The following is a 19676-nucleotide window of genomic DNA, read 5'->3' as shown; positions in this document are numbered from 1 at the left end:
TCCTATAATCCCTCCTCCCTCTCTTCAACTGAAGTCAAGGAGCTCAGCCCAGTGCTTGGTTGTAGATCACTGCATCTGCTTCCACCAGTTACTGGCTGTAAGTTCTATGATGACAGTTAGGGTAGTCACTAATCTAATTATAGGAGAAGGTAAGTCCAGGCACCCTCTCCATTATAAACTTTCTTTCATTTTAATCTTAATGGTATTATTTTTTATCTGTGTGTGTATGTGAGTGTGCACAAACATGGTGCCCGGAAGAGAGCATCAGGTTCCCTAGAGCTAGATTATAGGTGGTTGTGACACCCACCCTGGGCCCTGGGAACTGAACTTAGATCTTTTGCAAAAGCAACAAGCACTCTTAAGTACTGAGGCATCTCTCAGCCCTGGCAGCTGCACATTTTAAAAGGCCTGACTTATCAAGATAATGGCTGACCATTGGTCTTTAATAATGGCTGGCCACAGCCCTTGCTGGCCTCCCTTCCTGCTTCTTCATCTTCTTGAAACTTTGGGTGAGTTTTTCTCCCACTGGCAGGTTTCCCTGAGGCTCTGCTCTCCTACTTTATCTCTCCCCAGCCCAAGTCCCTAGACCCATTCAGTTGAGCCAGGCTGAAGCCTTTCAACTCAGTCTCTAGTGTACATACATACAGTCACAAGCTACTTGGACTCATATATTGGGTGTAAAAGTACCCAACCAAGGAGGCCAGGCTGGCAGACACTTTTGAGTCCCTTCCTTGCCATAGGGAGCTGCTTCTCCACCCAGTAAAATCTGCTTCCCCTTCTACTATCATAGCTCATCATTCTTCAAGATTGTGAAACAAGGAACTGGGGAACCACTATCACTTTCCCTTGGAGCCTGACCTCCCCCTGGCTTCCTGCCACTCACCACCATTCCTACGGATCCCATGACAAACCCTGGCTCAAACTGAGGGGAGGGGAGAGAACAATATGGCTGGAATCCATTGAGCACTGGGGGATAGGGGTAGGAAGAGAGTGTAGACATAACCTCCTTTCTGTCCTGCTACAGCCATGGTGGGCTCACACCAAAGCCCCAAAGAAAAATGAGGTCATGGGCACTGCACTGGACCGTGTGAATGGGGCTGCTCTTGCTGCCATTTTGAAGGATGGGCGTATGGTCTCATGGTTCTATTCTTCTGCTTCTCTGGTGCAAAAGGAGGCAGCACAGAAGCTGGCAGAGACTTTCAAAGTAGTGTTCACTGATGGTGACCATTCGGTATCTAAGGCCTTTGGCTCAGCAACACAAAGATGGATACCGTTCCTTGCTTGGTCTCCATTGACACCACCCTAGTATGAGGTAAGGGGGACAACATCTCCTCCATGAGATACTCTTCCCCTCCCTGGGCTTCCGTGTGGTGCCCATGTAGCCAGTTCTTTCCCCATGTTCCCAGCTCTTCCATGGGCTCCTACCTCACCAGCAGAGGCTACCAAAGCCTGACTGGAGTGATGACAAGGGACTTTCTTTCGGCTCCACACACCTCTTAGAGCTGAAAAGGGAATGGACTCCACAGAGCCTGAAACATAAGGCTGTCGGGGCAATGGAAGTAACTACAGGTGATTTCCCACAAACACGTTAGTTAGTGCGTGTAGATGGGGTCACACCATAGCTGTAGTGGCTGACAACTCCCTATGAGACGGGATGTAGTGATGTCAATCAACATCCCTCAGCTGGCCTACTTCAGCTCACAGCACTGGTATTTCACTTCTCACCTGTTCCTTCTGACTTGGGGGCCCTCAGTGAGCTGTGAATGGGAACCCCCTTCCTCACCTCCCTTGGCCTTGCTAGTGTTTGTTTCTGAGCAGTGGTGCTTCTGTCTTCCCTCACACTCTGTGGCTGCAGTTCCTCAGCAGGAGGGAACAGAGCATCTGTACCCAGAGTTTGTGTGCCAGCTGCTCCCCTGAACAGTCAGGTGTCCTCATTTGATAAACTTAATGGCAACAGGGACTTTGCTCCTCCCTGGACAGCAAGCCTTTCCTTGCCCTCATGTCTAATCTGTGGCCATGTTTCAGTTTGTGACCTCAGGGTCGGTCTGGCATAACCTGCCAGACATTTGGGAACAGTGGTGCTATGGGTGGTACCAGACTGAAAACAGGTTTCACTTTCACAGACATGGGTCCCTCTACTCTAGGGGGATTCCCCGGCATAGGGCATTGCCTCTGTTCTATTGGGGAGTGAATGCAAGTTCCATTGCCCATTGGGAATGCCTTCAGACAGTACCCTAGTCGACCCACAACAGGTCACACACTGTCCATCACGGCCAACTTGCCTTTGGGAAGTAGTCTCAAAATGTGCTCTAATTTTGGCCTAGTTGGGAAAGTGTTTGCCTTGCAAGTTCGATCTTCAAAAGCCACATGAAAAAGGCAGGTGTTTGAGGTTGGAGAGATGATTCAGTGATTAAGAGTACTGGTAACTCCTGCAGAGGAGCGGGGTTTGGTTCTCAGTACCCATGTGGCAGCTCAAAACCATCACTCCGATTCCAGGGGATCTGACATCCTTTCTGGCCTCCCCAGGCACTGCATGCTCATGTAGACAAGACACCCAACCCATAAAATAAAATTTAATAAATCTTGAAAAAAAAAAAGGCAGATGTGGTGGCATACACTTATAATCCTAGTAAGAGGCACAGACTGGCAGACCCCCAAGGCTCACTACCCAGCCAGCCCAGCCAACTTTACAAGCTTCAGAGCAATGAGAGACCCATCTCCAAAAGACAAATGATAATAATAATAACAATAAACTGAAAAATGTGGATAGTTTCTGAAGAATAATACACACACACACACACACACACACACACACACACACGAACAAGAGTGCAAAGGGGGAGCTTTCTCTAAATTTGATCCCTAAACCCTCAAAAAGAAACAATATTTTTTCTTTTACAGTACTGACCCTTACATAATCCCAAACCAGAACAGCTTGTTTTTGTTGTTGCTGTTGGTGGTGGTGGTTGTTTTCTGTCGACACTTTGAGTAAAGGATATTATAAAAGGAAGAGTAACCATTTGCTCCCTCCTCCAGCTCCTCTGGAAAACCCGTGTCCTTGTTACCCAAGCTACAGTTAAAGGTTAGCAAATAAAGACCTTGAACTCTTTGTGCCTTTTCTCCCTAGATATCTGAAATCTTCACAAGTCTTCTCATTTGGGTCATTTCTCAATCTCAATAGATAACTCAGACTCATAAGACCAAGAAAGACAATTTGGAAAAGAACCTTTAAAAAAAATCAAAGCAACCATAAGATTGACAGCAAATAAAACCCTGTAGTTTAACATGTAATCAAACAATCTTAGCTTGTTACATTATATCAAAACAAATTAGATCCAATTCTTTTGCTAGATAGGACCAGTAAGTACGTAAAAAGGAAAGAAAGAAATCTTTTCTCTTTCTCTCTCTTTTTTTTTTTTTGTTTTTTGTTTCTTTGTTTTGTTTAGTTTGTTGCTGCTGATGGGGGTGGTGGTGGTGGTGGTGGTGGATTTGTTTGTTTGCATAATAAAAACTTTTACTCGGAAAAGTAAGGTTTTGTTATAAGATAAAATTATTAGATTTGAAACAAAAACAAAACAAAATTCTGAGGCACCTAACAGAAGATCCCAATAAGTCACAGGGAGTTTGCTAAAGGTAAATCTCAAAGCAGGTATGTGTATAATGATTATGTTGTTAGAATTCCAAAGGTCAAAATTCAGAACACTGTTATGAAACTAAAATGCAGGCCTATGCTTAAAACAATAAAGTTAACTGATCATAATGCTGAGAATAAGGGACTAGAAAGCCTAGCCCTAAATGGAACGTCTTCAGCAACCACCCCCAATCCATACACCAAGGCTCCAGGAACATTGTGCAAGAAAAGGCAGGAAGAATGTAAGATGAGGAGGAAGGAGCTCAGTGACAGTACAAGACCCACACAAGAGAGAGCCGGCATAAATGCTAGCATAGGTGTGAGGTGCTCTCTCCTTAGGTGTGAGGTGCTCTCTCCTTAGGTGTGAAGTGCTCTCTCCTTAGGTGGGAGGTGCTCTCCAACGCCCACCCCTTACTGAGGGGCTATTGGCAGTTAATAGCTTCTGGGGGAGAGACAATTATCCTTCTCTGAGGACATGGCCATTGGTATGTTTGCCTCACATCCATGCACATATGGACAACACTAACTGAACTTACTGACAGAGAAATGGAGGGGGAAGTCTAGGTGGTAAGCATGAGCATATTTCACTGCAAATGCGTATGAATTCTCAAGGAACAAAAACTTGTAATGAAAAAAGTAAACAAAGCAATGAGGTTCTCTTAAGATACTGATGGGTTTCTAGTTACATTTATAAGAACTGGCTTTAAAAAAAACAGAGTTTATGTTGTTGTGCTATCAAAATAATTACTAATGTTTTCTGCTAAGGCTTTCAATTGTTAAGGTACCTGAGTCATAGCAACATCAGATTTATTTCAAAAATATATTTGTTTGGTTTTCTTTTTTTTTTTTTTTTAACCAAAGGCCTATCTGGAGATTACACATTTTTTGTATGTCCATCAGCCAAAGCTCAGAAACCTAAGACAAAGAAGTTAAATGGCTAAAAACACAGATAAATATTTTGGCCCTTGCTCTCCAGGGTCAGGAAATGATGAATCTCCTCTCCTCTCCTCTTGGCAAAGACACCTTGGAGCCCCCAGAGACTGGACTTTGATACATCCTACAAAACAGACAATCATTAGAAGGGAAAATGGCCCGTGTGCTTTGAATGGAAACCACATAGTTAGCCAGAAACTGACTTATCCCTGCCGATGGGACAGCCAGTAGAGATAAAAATTTAAAATACCAAGGAGTTCCTCCTAGATTATTAAGTATGATACCCAATGAGTCTCAAAAAAGGAGGGGGTGTTTTTCCATTTCCATTCTCTCAAACACCCAACAAGAAAGATAATTTGAAATATCACAAAACTAAATTCTATCCATGCCTTAGCAGGACTCCCATCTGCTTTGTTCATCTGGGGACCTGGTGCTCATAAAGACTCACAGAGAAAGTCACTCACAACCTGCTTTAGCCAGTTTGCAATGGACCTTATAAGATCTTATTAAATTCTCCAATGGCCAAATTCTCCAATGGACCTTATATAGTCTTAATAAATTCTCCAATGGTAACTTAGTTCAGCTGTGTGGTAGTTTGAATGTAACTAGCCCTCATAAGCTCATAGGGAGTGGCATTATTAGGAGGTATGGCCTTGTTGGAGGAAGTGTATTACTGTGGAGGCGGGCTTTGAAGTTTCCTATGCTCAGGATACTGCTCAATGTCTCAGTTGACTTCCTGTTGCCTGCAAGATATAGGACTCTCAGCTACTTCTTCAGCACCATGTCTGCCTGCATGCCACCATGTTCCCCGCCATGATGATAATGGACTAAATCTCAAGCAAGCCCCCAGTTAAATGTTTTCCTTTATAAGAGTTGCTGTAATCATGGTATCTCTTCACAGCAACAGAAACCCTAACTAAGACAGGGTGCATGCTATAAAACCTTTCCAGAAAGAACACAAGGTGGGATACAAGAGAGCCCAAAGGTCAACTTCAGATAAGTAAATCTGGGACCTGTGATCCATAACCCATGATTTTAGAATGATCCAAATGGTAGATGTCTTGATAACACTTATGTCCATCCCTACCCATGCCTCATCAGCTAATCTTTTCTTAATGGTTAAAAAAATCTTTTCCAGATATTCTAGTCTTTTATCAAAACTAATTCACCAAGCTCTGAGAAAATAAAAATCTGATTCTCTATTAAATGTCACTTCCATTGTTACTAGAAAAAATCTCCATCACAGTAGATCTGTTTCATTCATCCCCAGGCTCAGTCTGCATTGCTTGTACATTACCCTACTCTTTAAACACAACTTTTTAACTCCTATGACAATTCACAGGACCCAAAGGACCCCAAGTGCATCACTGGGCACACCTATTATCTCTCTCTTATCTTGACTCTCCCCTACCTCAGAGGGACTTCCAGGAAAAAGAAGACCCAAATTCTCCACTTCACTGGCACAGTAGGCTCTCACCTTCCCTAGTGGGTAGAACTTCATGCTAGGCAGGCCTGCCAATCTGTTCTTCCCAGTCATTGTTTGAATAGACAGGTCAACTCTTATGCTTGTAGTAAAATGTATGCAAACCAATCTTGGTCCCTTCCTCCTTCAATGGCTGATCAAATTTGTTTCTTCCCAAATCGAATAGATTAAGCTTCCAAATGTTATGTGAAAAGACATCGGTCCATCTCTCCCATGCCAGATGCTGAGATATCACATCTTATATTGGATCAAATTGGACCAAACTTCTACAGGATCTTCTAGTAAAAAATACCAACTGTTATATATGTCAATGGGATATCAGAGATCCTTTCTTGATTTTTGAATTCTGCTCTATAATTGTGGCCCTTGCTTTCTTAACCTCCTGAATAATTGATATCTTCAAGATTACAGGCCATTGTGTGCCTCAGGGATATCCACAATGATCAGAATTTGTATCCATCTCTTGCCATCAAGAACCTCTCAATTTCCAAATGGTGTCAATCTAGCTTTGGTCTCTCATGATAGTACCACTTCTCCTCTCCAAAAACTCCTCCAGAGCCTTCTAGGCCTTATAATCCTATGACTCTATGGTAGATCATCAATGCCAACTAGGAGCCCTTTGGTGCCTCTACTCAGCTCTGAAGCACCTTCAGAGACAGGCCTTTGTCGCCTGTCAATGCCATGATTTTACTGAGCTGTTAGGGGGTAAATAGGAAGACAGAAGGCTGAAACAAAAAGCCAGATCTCCACACCTTGATAACCAGGCCAAGAACATTGGTCCCTTGTGACCAACAATGCTTAATTAGCTGTGTGGAGCCTGACTCCTAGTGACTCACTGATGGCTTATGGGCATAGCCTGTCTGGAGCTGAATAATTTACAAATTTAATCTAACAAGATAATGAATTGCCCACATATCTATCCGGATCCCATAAAAATGTTCCATGAGATAAGACCAAATCACTTTCCCCTCAACGGTTATGAAGGACTTCCACCCTCTCAGAAGAATGACCCCTTCACTCTGTAACTATGTACACCATATTAAACTTTGCTCCAGCTCCATGGCAACTCATCTCATCTACCTTTTCCCAGGCCAATGTCTATCTGCCTTTCTGTTACTCTTGGGTAATTTGCATTTTCTAGAATTTTATACAAAAGAAATTGTACATATATATCTTCTGAATATGCTTATATATGTATGTTTCTAGCTATATCATATTCTCATGAAATATATGTAAATAAATGAAATGGTGGCAGAAGTTTGTGTGTGTGAGAGAGATTGTATGTGTATATTGTGTGTGACTATGTGTGTGTTTGTGTATATGAGTGTGTATGCGCCTGTGTTTGTGTGTTTGCTGTTGTGTGTGAGTATGCATATAATATGTATATACAGTTATATATGTGATGTATATGTGAGTGTGTGTAACTAAATATATATGAAGAGATGTTTGTCTGATTTTGTGTATATATGCAAGTGTAAATTACGTACACCTCTATCTACCAGAGAGTTATAATGTAAAACCTGATCCTGGGTTGATGAAGACTCAGTAGGCATCTAGAACTCTCCACCATTCTTGATGAGCACACATATCCATAAAAGCATGCTGAGGAATGAATAATGAAGAATATAGTTACAGCCTACGGCTTACTATTTTCACTCCTGATTATGATCAATGTAAGAGTGTAACAGAACCTATCACAAATGACATCCAAGAGCATTGACAGCTGTTCTACATTTAATAATTTCAAACTGGAAACCACTCCAGTAGCCCTCAGCAATACAGTGTATGTATAGAAATATTCATAGAATTTCTCTATATACTGGACTTCATTTAGAAGGATGGTTTCATTCATGTAGTACATAAGACTGGTTAGTATGTGTAGGGCAGTACAACCTACTTTGAGAGCACTTCCTTAACTAGGTGATATTGCCAGTTCTTAACTGTTGACCCTTAACATCAGATTGCATTGTAAACTGCATTTCATTCAATTTATGATTGTGTCAAGCGAGCCAATAGGCTGGCTTCTGTGAAGATATCCCATCATGCTACTCAAGGAATCATTCAGTCATTATTTACTATACTTCTGGGTCTAAAACAAGTGTCTTCTCTAGAACTACTGGGAACCAAATAGTGATGCACAACTCCATCAATGGACCAGAGTCTACCAAAGCGGGCTTTGTTTTAGTGAGCTCTGACCTTCCCAAGGCCTTCCTTGCTTATGCCTCCTGTCACAGATGCAATATCTGAATTTTTATGTCAAGGAACTGAGATTCAGAGTCTCTGAGGCCTCAGCCATGGCCACAGAGCTAAGCAGCAGAACAAAATAAAAAAACTAGTACCCAAGTGCACAGTAATCCTTCCCTTTTTATGAGGCATCCTTAGCCATTGCAATCTTTTTTTAAATAACTACCAACTACAACTGGAGGAAAAGACCATGTCATCAGCCATGTTGAGATCAGTTGAAGTACTGACCTTTCACAACTTGTCAATACAGTGTGACCTGAGTGTGTAGAATGTAGAGTGAGTGGTAGAAGCCATATCAGCGTGTGTCGAGGCCCTTCAGAGATCAGTCTTCACCATTCAGAACTTCCAGATCTTTCACTAAAAGGAACTAAGAGGATTTTGCACAAGAGGTCGAGGTGACTGCACCTGGATTGGGCCAGGCCTTTGGAAAACCAACCAACCATAAAGGCGGAGACAACCAGCCCAGAGGAGTCACGGGGAGACTGTATCCTAGACACTGCTCATGGAAGTCATTAGCGCATGACGTCTAGCCTCTGTTTTCTTTCTGAATACTCACAGAAAGTGTCTTCTGAAGTGTGGAAGCGAGTCAGTGCATGGAACTTACTTTCCTGAGACAGTAGCACAGCTCCTCAGAGTCCAGCTTCTCAGAGTCTTGATGGCCTCAGGAAGCCAGTCAGTGTGCCACACCAGGTACAGAGTGTCCCTTCTGGAGGGTCCCCGAGATACTGTGTCACAGTCCTGCCCTCCTACAAGGCCCCCTTCAAACTCTCCTGACCAGGAATCCTGATGCTTCTGGTAGAATTCAGTTGACTCAGAAAGCTGGCTGGGGCCCAAACCCAGTTGCGAAGGCAGATCCTGGGAGGAAGTTACTCTTCAAACACTGAGCTCAAGTTTCATAACTTCAGTTGGTAATTAGAAAACATTGGGAAACTCAACTGCAGTCTCCAGCCAGCCATTCTTATCCTATGCTATAGTCTCTCACTCGGGCTGATCAAGCAGCTGTCTACAACATCTGCCTGTGCTCAAAATCTTCTGTGCAGACAGCCCTGCTGGTGGCATGCCCACTGAAAGCATTAACGCAAGAGAAACGGCATGGCCTAAGTTCATGGGAATGATAGAGCTTGCCACCGAGAGTTCTTTTTAGTAGAGCCAATTGGAAGAAAACAGCAAGAAAAAACAATGTTTCTGCACTGTGGTTTGGATATTAATTGTGTTGAAGAGATCGTTATTCAGAAGCTTCATCCTTGCTGTAAGTGTTGGAACGTTTAAAAAGTAGAGCCTGTTGAGAGGTGACTAAGTCATCCAAAGCATTGCCTTTGAAAGAAATTGCAGGCACTAGTGAGTTCTCATGAGGGTTGTTACAAAATGTCAACACAGGCCCCTTCTTGCTCTCCAGCTTCCTAATTCACCGTTTGATTCTTCTCATACAGGCTTTCACCACGATCCCATCTGTCATCATGTGATGCAGCTGGAGTGAGTCCTCAACTAAAACCAGCACTACGCTGTTTAGGTTTTCAATCTCCAAAGCTGTGAGCAAAATAAACCTTTTCTTCTCAAGTTTCCATGAAACAGATAAAATGACCCAACTCTCCTCCAAGGGTCTTTTGCTAAGAATAAAAGTATCAATATTAAAGGCAGGCCTCTGTTGTAATCATCCCTTTTAATGTTTGTTTTTATTTAAATAAAATAAGGTTTGGGGAGCTGGAGCAATTTAACTCCCTAAGTGAGAGTCGACACACCCTTCCTGGTGCCTTGGCTAACACGAGCCGCAAGGTATGAGCCGAAAAGTCAGGCAGACTGCCTTCCTGGAAGCTAGACCGCTTTGAAGAAGGCAAACACTTTGAAGAAGTTGCACCACAACTCGAGCTGCTTGCATCTGAAGGATAGCTCAGGCACCAAAGGGCACTATCGTAGCCATAGCGATTTCACACAGGTGTTGCTGGACGTTTTGCCATCACAAGCCTTGGTAAACTCAAGCAGTCATTTTTTTTTATCCAGGGCCGAAGTGGAATGCTTCCCCAGGTTGTCCAGGGGATCTTAAGTCCAATTAGAGAGTAGCATGCCACTGTTTCACCCTTAGAGTCCCATGATGGTCACTGATGTGGTTCACAGGCATCACAGTGGGGTGAGGGCTGTTGGTTGACTCTCTCCTGGGAACCTTACACAGTGTCTTGTAGCACCATGAAAGCAAGTCCTCAGGAAGGAGGTATTAAGGTAAGTTCCAGCTCAGGGACCTCTGGATCCTGTTCCTAAAGTGCATGCTATCTTCCACATCTTGGGGAGTAACCAAGAATAACAACAATAATAGGCTGTTTGTTTGGGGTTTCTCTTGGACAGCCCTGACCAGCAACTCAAAGGAGGGCTTCTCATGTCTGGTATTGGAGTTGTTGTTAGTGGTCTTTGTCTCTTAGATGGAGCATTGTGAGCCAAAATTTAAACTATGTATGTATATTTATACACATAAATTTACATGTATTATGTTTTTAGATTGTTAATAATATGGTTGCTTATGACTTTTGTAGACATCCTCATTTTATTTTACCCTCCTTCTTCTTTTGTGTTTACCTCCTCCCCCCATCCCTAAAGAGCCTCCCATGTCCACTTTGAAATTCCTCTGCTATTCCTCTCTACTCTCAAAATACCAAAAAGTGTATGACGGGGAATATTTGTAGAAGAAAAATACATAGCAGCCGTGGCACAAAGACAAGGATGAAAGAAATGAAAGTTACTAGTGATGAAACATTGCTTTACCATACACACCATAGGACATTTTCACTGGAAATGCTATTGCAATAGGTTTTTCAATCACAGGATTTTTCAATCATTTCATTGGGACAAGTGTGTTAGTAAATACTATCATACATGGGTGATCTATTGATACTGTTAAAGCCAATAGCTGCAGTGTTTTATATTTATATTAGTTATAATTTTGTGCATTTCTTCCCCCCAGGGAATAAGTTCCTAAGATTAGTGGATGCTTCCCAAACACCCTGCTTTACTCTTACCCAGTCAGGTGACATGCACAGGGCTTGTATAGAAAAAGGTTGTTGTGGCTGGTCGAATGACCTCTCAAGATACTACAGAGGCCATCCCCTAAATCTTGGTTCTCATTCAACCAGATGAATACATCCTTACTAAATCTCTGTTAATCAATTTGCTCAAGGAAACATGCATTCAACCAATGTGTAGAGCATGCATGTTGTGATTGCGGTCTGTGTTAGACTCGACCTTGAACACAAGCCTCCAATATGGCTCCTTCATTCTCTCATAAAAGACAAGCCTTGTTACATCCAGGAACAGGGCAGTTGACTTTAAACTAATGGTGCTTTTCAGTGGATAGGTAATGTTGGTTTTCATCTCTTCTCTTTGAACTTAGAGTTACTGTCCAAGACCTTTGCCATTTTAAGAGTGTGGTAACTCCCCTCCTTTCGAAAGGCAAGAGCATGCAAGTTAGTTTATTTAACAGGAAATGTTTTATGTGTTTGCCATCTGAGAACAGAGCCCTGCAGGGCTTGGAGTCTTAAGCAATTTCATTAAGGGGGCAGTAAAAAATGGGATTAAAGGGTGGCAATGGCAGTGCAGGTACATCCTGAGCTCCTGTGAAAGTAATTTCCCCTTTTAACTGTCCTTGGTGTCCTCTCAGCTCTTACCAGGTTAGTGGGGCAGAGGATGGAAGCCGGGAAGGAACAAAGAGACCAGCTTTCCCTGTTTCCTTTCATCTGGTCAGTGCCATGGCTTCTTCTTCCATCCCAACTCTTGTCGGAGCCACACCTTGTCTGGTGGATGTCTTGACACCCAAGAAAGGTTGTTTATTTATTTGCATCTTTAAATGTTTTTATTACACTTACATATTTGTGTATTGGGGGGGGTGGTATCCAATGCACAGAGGGCAACTTGCTGGAGTCTGTTCTCTCCCCCCCCCCCACCATGTGAGTCCTTGGGATTGAACTTGGATCATCAAACTTGGATGCAAGCGCCTTTCTGAGCTGAATCATCTCACCCAGCAGCCCTATTTTTCTGCTTCATATCAACCATGCCCTCCAGTAGAGCATGAAGTGCATGTCTCACCATTCTGTGTCCATGACCCTATGGGGATGTGCTGAACACTCATGTAAAATCTGTGAAATGAGTAAGAACAGAGTCTCACACACTCTCACAGATCTACTGCATCTGGAATGGGGCTGGGAGTTTGCCTCTTATTGACTGTGGCAGGTAGCTTATCGTAGGGCACTTACAATTGAGAAACACTTCATATAGCACCTGAAACCACAAACACTGAGGGAAATCACCATGGTGTTTCAGACACAATAAGAAGGAAAAATTCCATACATACCAAGGAGCTATTTATAGTACAATCCTCTCATTTCACTCAAGCTCCAGGATGACCAAGAAAGGTCTTTGGTCAGTGGGCAGTGAATACCTCCTCCAAGCTGCTCTTGAAAACTGTAACCAGCATATGCTGGGTCGGATTACAATCTCTGATCTTATCCCAACAGGTAAAACAATGGTGCTGCCCCCCCCCACGTGTGTGTGTGTGTGTGTGTGTGTGTGTGTGTGTGTGTCTGTGTCTGTGTGTGTCTGTGTCTGTCTCTCTCTGTGTCTGCTATCTGTCTATCTATCTCTATCTGAGTGTGTGTGTGTCTGTGTGTGTCTGTGTATGTGTGTGTGTCTGCTGTCTGTCTGTCTCTCTCTGTCTATCTCTATCTCTTTCTCTGTGTGTGTGTGTGTGTGTGTGTGTGTGTGTGTGTGTGTGTGTTGCACATGCTTGGCTCTGGGGTTCTACTGCAGGAATGAAAGAATGGCCCCAGAGAAGGGAGCCTTCAGGACTGACTGTCTGCAGCAGAGAGGACAGTGAAGAAAGTGGAGATAGGGATCAGACAGATGAGTCAAACCCAACTTTGAATCTGGCCTACTCCTTAGAGCAAACACATCCTAGATAGGGAGCTAGACCCCAAACAAATGATTCAACCCCAACTTCTAATCTGAATTACTCCTTATAATAAGCAGATGCCTTAGCTAAATCAGAGTCAGAGATGGAAAAATAAAGTTAAAGTCCAGGAAGATTTTTTTAATTTTTTACTTATAAAATTTTTATATTTTACATATCAACCACAGACCCCTCCTCTTATCCCTCCTTCAACTCTCCCCTTACCGTTCCCCCCAACCCATCCCCCATTTCCTCCTCCAAAAGGGAAAATTCCCCCATAAGGAGTCAGCAAAGCCTGGTATATTCAGTTGAGGCAGGACCAAGCTCCCACCCCACCCCCAACTCCCATCATGGGTGAGCAAGGCCTCAGACCTTAGGTAATAGGCTCCAGAAAGCCAGCTCATGCACCAGGGATAGAACCTGATCCCACTGCCAGGGGCCCCTCAAACAGACCAAGCTACACAACTGTCTCCCAAATACAGAAGGCTTATTCAGTTCAATGCAGATTCCACAGCTGTCGTTCTAAAGTTCTTGGGTTCCTACGAGCTTGGTTCAGTTGTCTCTGTAGATTTCCCCATCATGACCTTGACCCACCTCGCTTATATAATCTGTCTTCCCTTTCTTCGGCTGGACTCCCGGAGCTTGACCTGGTACTTGGTTGTGGATCTCTGCATCTGCTTCCATCAGTTACTGGATGAGAGTTATATGATGATAGTCAGGGTATTCACCAATCTGATGGAAGATGTTTTATATAACCCTTGATAGGAGGATGTCTTAGCATAATGAGAAGGCAGTAAAGGAAAACATGATTTTGATGACCCAAAAGTAAAAATCTTTGTACACGAAAGATGAGTTGGGTATAACAAAAGTTTCATGGGATGGAAAAATGGCTCAGAGGTTAAGAGAACTGGCTGCTCTTCCAGAGGACCTGAGTTCAATTCCCAGCAACTACATGGTGGCTTGCAGCCATTCATAAAGGGATCTGATGTCCTCTTCTGGCATGCAGGCATACATTGCAGACAGAGCATTCATATACATAAAATACATTTAAAAAACTGAGATTTGGAAAACTCAGAGGAAATACTTGCAACAGGAATTACCAGCATAGAATCAATGTTTACTATACGTTAGCAATCTCCACAAAACAAATGCAGCAAAGGATACAGATGTGCTATCCATAAGAGATAATATGAAACTATTGAGATGAAATATATCTTCAGTATTACCAATACTCAATGAAATATAAGTTAAAATATAGGAAATACTGAAATTTGTTCAGGGACCAAAAATATTCTAATATACAGGTAAGTGAAGTATAAAAGATTCAAATGCCAGGTCATGGTGGTGCACACCTTTAATTCCAGCACTCAGAAGGCAGAGGCAGGCGGATCTTTATGAGTTCAAGGCCAGCCTGGTCTATAGAGCGAGATCGAGGACAGGCATCAAAACTACATGGAGAAACCCTGTCTCGAAAAATCAAAAAATAAAATTAAATAAATTTCTATAGGTCACACTCCACAAAACTAGTGGCCCACTTTTTCCAACTACATTCCACCTCTGAATTTCAATCATCTTCCTTCAAATAGTGAATCTGTCACTGGAATAACCCACTGAGTCTGATCAGAACCCTTCTGATCCAATCACCTCTCAGTGCTTGTATCCACCAGCTAGGGACCAAATCTTCAACCCCTGAGCCTTTCGGGGTGAAACTTTATACACAATATACATGCATAATAAGGCATGTCAGCTCTGGAATGGTGAAGCACTCTTGGCAATATCCATTAAAAATGATCAGAACAGCAGCTATTAATAACACGGCCGTAAATGGTTGCTTTGTAATATGAGATCAGTTCACAAAACATTAGGCTCACTTAGCTTTCAGTCCTTAGAGAACGTGTATTCTCCTTTATAAAATTATTATAAACGAGTAAGAGCCGTGTCTCAGATATACACTCTCTATAAGCCATGTTTCATGTCTGAGAATCCACCTAGAAAAATAAATGGCATGATGCCTCTATGTGGTCCCAGAGAGAAGCAAACACCAGACAGTTAGAAGCACAGAGAGGGTCAGCCATGGTGCTTCTGGTTGTCATTTTACTTTCTTAGAACAAAGGGGCCTCCTGATGTTTCTTTAAGCTTGGGGTTCCCATTTCTCCTCCTGGGTAATTACATTTCTTCAAATGCTACAAGCCATAGTGGTCCTCAGCTCTGGGTCATCAGATCCTGGGACTGGGAAGATGTTAATGACTCACTCACCAACTCAGGGAAGGCAGGAAGCTCAGCGCTAGTCTCATGCTTCCCGGGAAAGGACCCTTGGGAGTGCAGCAGCCTGTCTTCTGCTTCTCACAACCAACCAAGGGAAGTTATTTGGAATTTTTCCTAAGTAGTGTCACACCTCATTTTTCAGTATGGGGGCACTTGGACTACTGTGATTCATGGTTGGGAGTGGGGCTTTTGTTAGTCTGTGGTGTTTGCTGGAGGCATCGTCAGCCCAAGTGGCTTAACTTTCTCTAAGATGTATACACATATATCTTATACGTAATGCATATAATTTTAGGTAAATATAAAATTTGAGTCTTTATCAAACAACCTTGGTGTGACTTGTCCCTTGTCCCTCTTTCTCCTTCTGTGTTAACGCCCTCCCTCCCCGCCAGTTGAAGCCCTCTCTGCGTTTTTCCATTTCTCACTTCACAGCACCTGTATCCTACTATTCCCCTCTCAAACTCCCCCTCCCCTACCTACGGCCCTGGTGCTGGCTAGTGTTGAGTCACCTTGACACACGCTAAAGTCATCTGAGAGGAAGGGACCTCAGTTTTGAAAATGCCTCCATAAGGTCTGGCTGTAGGCAAGCCTATGGAGCATTTTTTGAAATCAGTGATTGATGTGAGAGGCCCCAACATGTTGTGGGCGGTGCCATCCCTGGGCTGGTGGTCCTAGGTTCTATAAGAAAGCAGGGTGAGCAAGACCTCGGGAGGAGCAAGCCAGTAAGCAGTTTCCCTCCATGGCCTCTGCATCTATGCCTGCCTCCAGGTTTCTGCCCTGTTTGAATTCCTGTCCTGACTTCCTTCAGTATGAACAGTGATGCAGAAGTATGAGCCAAGTAAACCCTTTCCTCCCCACCTTGCTTTTGGTGATGTTGTTTCCTAAGAGAACCTTTATAGTTTCCTGGTTTCTACCATGCTACCCCATGCTGTATACTCTCATCTGAAGGTCTGGAGCTAGGAACCACAGATGAGAACATGTGGTGTTTGTCTTTCTGGCTCCGGATGACCTCACTCAATATAATCTTTCCAAGGTCCATCCATTTATCTGCTAATTGGTTTCCCTTCTCTTTAGATCAAGGCAGCCCTGATTACCGCTCTACAGTTGTGGGTAGGCATCTACGGATGAAGACACTGCACCCTTAGGACACAGGACTTGGATGAGTCAAGCTGAATCTGACCTGAAAGCCTCGCTCCTGTGGTCTAGCTTCCATGGTTACAGAGAATACTATGCAAGTTGACAAGGGAGGAGAGTCATTAAATAGTCCCACCCAGCTGCAATACCTATAACCCACAGCAATTACCAGCACGGAAGGAGATCCATAAAGGTGCGATAAGAGGCATTCACATGTCGGTGGCAACCAATAGCCACCTGTCCAATTGGACTTGAGGTCCTTTCAACAGGAGGGAAGCTATGCCTGGTACTAGAAACTTAGCCAGCTTCCCTGGACTAGTGACGTCATGGATCTTAGAGAAGAATCTACTACTACCACTTTGCTAGGCCAGCATAATTCCTTACTACATTCTAAATCGTGTCCTTATTTGTAACTACCACCCCTCATCAAGAAGCCTCTCTTTATAATAAAGGAAGGCCATTACCGAAAACCACAACTGGACACAATCTGTGAGAGTAGCTTGAAGACTTGAGTTTCTGAAGATTTGGACATTCTGTCATGGGGTCATGGGACCAACATTCTGTGGGCGGGAGGAGATGACAATACTTACAAAGATATATGACTCTTATGAAGCTACGCAGCTTGCTAACATTTCCCTTAGAGCTGATAAAGAACCATAACTGACAATTTAATGAAGATGTTTAAAAACATCCAAAGTATGTGTGTGTGTGTGTGTGTGTGTGTTACAGATTTGATACATCTACATCACAGCCCTAGCATCTATGACCCAGAGAACATCGAGGAAGAAGGGACTGAAAGATTGTAAGAGCCAGGATACCAGGACTGTTGTGACACAGTCTCTCCTTGAAATGGCTATATAAACAAGATGGGAACAATGGCAATATCAATAACATGATAAAGTGGAAGGGGAAATTTTCATGGGGTCCCACCCCTAGACAAAGAACTACAGACAACTAGTAACTGCTGGGAGAAGGATAATTAGCCTCTCTGGGGATTAGCCTCCTTTTGGTTACCCAGTGCAGAGCGATCATCCCTGAAACCATATACATACCACCAATAAAAACAGACTCAGAAAATTTTATATGTATCTGTACATATGTACACGCGCGCACACACACACACACACACACACACACACACACACACACATATGAATAATAAAGAAAAAGAGGCTATCAACTTGAGAAAGGGAGGTGTGGCAGGATCTCAAAGGAGGATGACTGGGAGGGGTTAGAGGGAGGAAATGGAGTAGGAAAAGTGATGACATTCTATTGTGTAGTAGTACTTTCTCGTTGGGACCGCCAGCCCGCAAACAATAGCATGGAGACTTATTATTAATTATGAAATCTTGACCTTTAGTTTAGGCATGTTTCCAACCAGCTCTTGTAAGTTAATTAACCCATATTTTTCATCTATGTTCTGGCATGTGGCCCTTTACCTTTCTTCAGTATAGGACATCTGACTTGCTCTAAGTCTGCTGGCGACATAGATTCCTCCCTCCCAGTTTCTGTCTCTGCCCAGAAGTCCGGCCTATCCTCCCCTGCTATTTTCCATACAGCTCCTTTTTAAACCAATCTGAAGGTGCCTTAGGCCAAGGCGCATCTTTACAGTGTACACAAATATTGGCACAACAGTACTGTAATTAAAAATATAGTTTTAGAAAAGATACAAGTGAAGAGGGACCAGTGGTTGATGTGGGATGTCTTTCTGTACACTGTGAATAAGTGTTGCTCCCACTGATTAACAAGTAAAGCTGCTTTGGCTTATGGCAAAGTAGGATAAGAGCCAGGTGGGAAATCCAAGCAGAGATACAGGAAAAAGAAGGACAGAGTCAGGGGCAGACTCTATCCAGCCTCCCAAGGAGCAAGATGCCAGCAGACCAATAATGCCATGGCCATGTGGCAAAATAGAGATTAATAGAAATGGGTTAATTTAAGTTGTAAGAGCTAGTTAGTAATAAGCCTGAGCTACTGACCAAACATTTATAATCAATATAAGCCTCTAAATGAATATTTTATAAGTGGCTGTAGTACCAGGCAGGATGCAGAAAAGCCTCCAGCTGCAAATGGTTGATGCCTTGGGCCTAGTTCTCAAGAGGCTCTGGTTGATGTGACTCCCGGGGCACAGAGGAGAGGAACAAGCCAGCCAGAGCAGCATTATCCTGGAAGCCAGTAAGTATACTCTGGCTTTTTACCCCACTTCTGGGCTGCCTTCCATCTCCTCCCATGACTCTGTTGCAATTTTCAATAGTGAACATTATACACACAGATACACGCACGCACATACACACACACACACACATACTTTGGATGTTTTTAAACATCTTCATTAAATTGTCAGTTATGGTTCTTTATCAGCTCTAAGGGAAATATTAGCAAGCTGTGTAGCTTCATAAGAGTCATATATCTTTGTAAGCATTGTCATCTCCTCCCGCCCACAGATTGTTGGTCCCATGCCCCCTATGACAGAATGTCCAAATCTTCAGAAACTTGAGTCTTCAGGCTGCTCTCATAGAACCAGCACACTCACCCCCTACATTTCAGGTCATCTTTGATTCACTCAAAATACCTCCCACACTCTCAATGCTACAAGGACAGCTATAATAAACTGTTAGAGCATAGTGGCCAGAATCTGTGCATGTCCAGCATGGGTGCAACATTGAAAAGGTATTTCCCATCTGTGTCTGGTTGAATCTGTGACTGAGGCACCCACAGACACACAGGGACAACAGAGCCCTATTGCTAGGCATACAAGGGTACCACAGAGACTTAGGGAAGGCTCAGACTCCTCAAAGGCTTTTCAGTTAAGGATGTAATGTCATCATGTTGTTTTAAAGTGTTATTAAGTACAAAAGAAATGAATGACTGTAGTATGCATCCTCAGCAGTTAGGTGCTAAAGGGCAAACGCTTGTCCTTGTTTGCTTGAAGAATGTTATTTTTCTCATTTTATTAGTGCTTTGAGAATTTTGTACTGCATATTTTAATCATATTCAACCATTTTCCCCCTTGTCTACCCACCCAATGCTATGTCCTCTTTTTTTTTTTTTAAATTGCATCAAGT

At 43.1% G+C, this 19676-nt stretch overlaps 1 long non-coding RNA gene across 1 annotated transcript; it reads left to right on the top strand.

Annotated features, from left to right (window-relative positions):
• Positions 1-8778: 8778 nt before the first annotated feature.
• On the top strand, positions 8779-9945 carry LOC119086788. The gene is made up of 2 exons (XR_005090145.1): positions 8779-9629; positions 9722-9945. It is a non-coding gene; the product is annotated as an uncharacterized LOC119086788 (long non-coding RNA).
• The last annotated feature ends 9731 nt before the right edge of the window (positions 9946-19676 follow it).

The sequence above is a fragment of the Peromyscus leucopus genome, chromosome 16_21, assembly GCF_004664715.2.
Source record: "Peromyscus leucopus breed LL Stock chromosome 16_21, UCI_PerLeu_2.1, whole genome shotgun sequence".
NCBI lineage: Eukaryota > Metazoa > Chordata > Mammalia > Rodentia > Cricetidae > Peromyscus > Peromyscus leucopus.
The sequence above is the reverse complement of the archived record's forward strand: the minus strand, read 5'-3'. Positions and strand labels throughout refer to the sequence as shown.